The sequence below is a fragment of the Humulus lupulus genome, chromosome 4 (genome assembly GCF_963169125.1).
Source record: "Humulus lupulus chromosome 4, drHumLupu1.1, whole genome shotgun sequence".
Taxonomy (NCBI): Eukaryota; Viridiplantae; Streptophyta; class Magnoliopsida; order Rosales; family Cannabaceae; genus Humulus; species Humulus lupulus.
The window spans coordinates 222,461,054-222,465,184 of NC_084796.1; positions in this window are offsets into that span (position 1 = coordinate 222,461,054).

Consider the following 4,131-nt stretch of genomic DNA (forward strand, 5'->3'; position numbering starts at 1 on the left):
TCTGGCTCTAGGAGGTTGCGGACCATCCCCGCTGCTCGCGAGATGGCACCCATCCCCAAGGAGGAGGCCGAGGATGAGGACGAGAACGAGGAGGACGAGGTCCCCCTCATGTGCCGGAAGCGGGCTCTTGAGGTCGCCCAGGAGGTCAACAAGGAGCGGACCCAGTCCGGGGTAGTAACTAGCCCCTCCGGCCAAGGTAACCCTTACTTATTTAGGGACTTAGACAGGGCCTCCGCAGACCTACGGCTTGCTAGGTTTAACCCCACCCAACTCGTCCACCGCCACCAAAACGACCCAGATCGCAACATCACTCTACTCCAGTGTGTTGACCAGCTCGTGTTGCATTATGACATGGGCCGTCCTAGGGGTACTGTAGTAGTAGATAATACCCTGTCCTTTAGGTCGGCCTTTTTTGAGGAGTATGGGACCAATCTTAGGTCGTGGCCTTCCCTTCTGGAGGGTGTAGTAGCTCCGGGTCTTAGGCAGTATGTAGAGGAGTCTAGTCCTGAGGCGGATCTGGACCCAGAGCCTCCTCTCACCCATGAAGTCATCATCTTAGACTCCCCCGTAGAAGCCCCGAGGCTGGAGGTCGTGACAATAGATTCCTCCTCTAGGTCGGAGGGTAGGACCTTTTTCGATACATACTTTAGCTTTTTTTGTTATCAAAGTATTTTTACATGCATATTAATGCTTTGCTATCTTTGTTTCAGATGAGGAGATGTCGCAGCCCGGGGGTAACGATCTGTGATCTATGTTCCAGGGGGGAAACCCTTACTCCAGGTCGCCCGGGCCCTTGGTGAAGAGGCTCTAGTTGGCGAAGAAAGCTGTAGGGACTTCCTCCAAGTCCCCGGCCAAGGGGAAAAACCAGGGTCCCCCGCCATGGAGAAAGTGCCTCCACACCCTCCTGCAGTAGAGAAGATGGCTCCACCTCCCCCGCGACCTCCCGTCCCTGCCCGGGAAAATGAGGTACTAACCGGGACCTTGGCGGCTCCGGCTCCGGCTCCAGCTCCCACTGTGCGCATCCCGGTCAACACTCAGGCCCTGGAGAAAATCCCCGAGGCCTTTCGAGGGATAGCTTACGAAACTGCGAGCTATATGGTGGATCATTATTACAACGCCACCCCAAGGGACTTGCGGGAGATCAAGACGAGGAGCCCCAAGAACGTGATGGAGTATTCACTAGGGATGACCCTCATGGTAAGTTCGCTTTACCACTGGTTCTTTCTGCTTAATTCCTAAGGCACTCGCCTCACATCTTTTCATCATGCAGGCGGCTTTGGCCCTCCACTGGAGCATATCTCAGTCCAAGGCCAGGCTTGCAGAGATTAGGGGCGAACATCAGGCTGCCCAGGCCGCCCTCGCGTCCGCTCAGCAACAGGAGCAGGATGCTAAAGCCACCCTGGCGACTGTGCAGGCTGAGCTGGAGGCATCTCGGACCAAGCTGCAGGAGGCCGAGGCTACCAAGGTCGCCCTAGACGCCATGAAGGTGGAACTTGAAGAAGCCAAGGCTGCCATTGTGGCAGAGAGGGCATCCTCCAGCTCTTCCATGGAGGCCATGTTGTACCATTGTTGGGTCTCCAACCCGGATGGTGACTTCTCCTTCCTGGGGCCGGACGTGTGGGAGTCCTTCTTAGACAAGTTCAAAGCTCGCCTTCAACAAGAGGCGCCCTCCGAGACCGGGGAGACTTCCACTGCAGCCGAGCTTTTGTTGATAATGCGCGAGCTGCAGCTGTGAATCTTCTCATTTTTCGTCAATCAGGTCGAGGGACGCGCAGAGCAATTCGTCATTCCGGTCTTGGTCAAACGCCTGGACTCTATGCGAGGCTACCTTTACTTTGACAGGAAGGATTGCCTCACTCCTGAAAGCCAGGGAGAAAGGAGTATGACCCGTCGGCGTTCGATGTGAGGTCCGGTAAGCCCATAGTACCTGGGGGAGCTGTTCGGGCCAAACTCCATTGGCTTCATCCAGTCTCTTCTTAAGGCTTGCCTTTAGTGTCTTATTTATGGCCTTGACCTGCCCATTGGCCTGGGGATAGGCCACGAAGGAGAAGCTTTTAACAATGTCGTGCCTCTCGCAGAATTCAGTGAAGAGGTCGCTATCGAACTGCGTTCCATTATCTGACACGATCTTCTTTCGCAGCCCGAATCGGCAGATAATGCTCTTGACCACGAAGTCGAGGACTCTTTTTGAAGTGATCATTGCTAGGGGCTCTGCTTCTGCCCACTTGGTGAAGTAGTCGATAGCCACCACTGCGTAACGAACTCCTCCCTTTCCAGTAGGGAGGGCACCAACCAAGTCAATCCCCCAGATCGCGAATGGCCACGGGGACGAGATCATCTTTAGCTCGACCGGGGGAGCTCGGGCAACTGTGGTAAATCGCTGGCACTTGTCACATTTTTTGACGTAAGAGATCGAGTCCTTTGATAGATTGGGCCAGTAATACCCTTGCCTTAATATCTTCAGGGCCAGGCTTTGCCCCCTAGTGTGATCTCCGCAGAAACCTTCGTGCACCTCCTGCTAAATGGTCTTCGCCTCACTTGGCAGAACACACCGTAGGAGAGGTAAAGAGCGTCCACGCCGGTATAATATCCCATCTATCACTGTATACCTTGGAGACTGGTAAAGTACCCGCCTTGCGTCATTTCACTCTTCGGGTAACTTTCCTACTGTGAGATATTCGAGGATGGGAGTCACCCAGGTCGGTCTGGCGTCGATCATCTTGACCTCCGCCCCGACTTCCTCTATGCTTGGTTTTTCCAAGAACTCTACTGGCACTTACCCCAAAGTCTCCGTCTCCCCAGGGGTAGCGAGCTTTGCTAGGGCATCCACATTGGCATTCTGTTCCCAAGGTATCTGCTCGATTGATCTACGCTCGAATGCGGATAGTTCTTTCTTTACCTTGGCCAGGTAAGCAGCCATCTTGGTTCCCTGTGCTTGGTATTCCCCTAACACTTGGTTTACCACGAGCTGAGAATCGCTGTAACACTGGACGGAGCTGGCCTTCAGCTCCTAAGCCACCCTTAGCCCAGCCAGTAAAGCTTCGTATTCAGCCTCGTTGTTGGATGCTTTGAATCTGAATCGCAACGCCGAGTGGAATCAATGTCCTTCTGGGGATATCAATATGATTCCAGCCCCGAAGCCGTTCTCGTTAGACAAGCCATCTACAAAGACCTTCCATGAGGCCTGGGCTAAGGAGGCCTGGGCTGACTCTTCTACAGGATCTTCTCGGAATCCTGTGCACTCTACCACAAAATCAGCCAGGGCCTGGCTTTTTATTACAGTTCATAGTATGTAGAAAATCTCAAATTGGATGAGTTCAATAGCCCACTTTAACAGACGTCCCGATGCTTCAGGTTTTTGCAAAACCTGCTTTAAAGGTTGATCGATTATGACGTGTATTTAGTGGGACTGGAAATATGGCCTGAGCTTTCGGGAGGCCGTAATGAGGCAGAAAGCCATCTTCTCCATCGACGAATACCGGGATTCAGCTCTGAGAAGCCTCTTGCTGATGTAATAGACTGGCTTTTGAGATCGGTCCTCTTCTCGGACTAATACGGCGTTAGCTGCATCTTCCGTGACAGCTAGGTAAAGGAAAATAGGCTCTCCTACCGTTGGTTTGGATAATACGGGCGGCTCAGCTAAATGTGCTTTCAGGTCGAGGAAGGCACGTTCGCATTCCTCAGTCCACTCAAATTTCTTATTCCCCCAGAGCAGGTTGTAGAATGGCAGACACTTGTCGGTAGATTTAGAAATAAACCGATTAAGGGCCGCCACCCTTCCTGTCAGACTTTGAACATCCTTTCATGACCGAGGTGAGAGCATCTCGAGTAGCGACCTGATCTTATCAGGGTTTGCTTCTATTCCCCTGGTATTGACAATGAAACCCAGGAATTTTCCTGACGCGACCCCAAAAGTACATTTTTGGGGGTTAAGCCTCATGCCATATTCTCTCAATATCTTAAAGCATTCCTCCAGACCGGAAATATGGTTATCAGTAGTTTTTGACTTGACCAGCATGTCGTCAACATACACTTCCATGTTCTTCCCGATCTGGTTGGCAAACATCCTATTTACCAACCTCTGGTATGTAGCTCCGGCATTCTTCAGCCTGAAGGGCATGACCTTGTAAC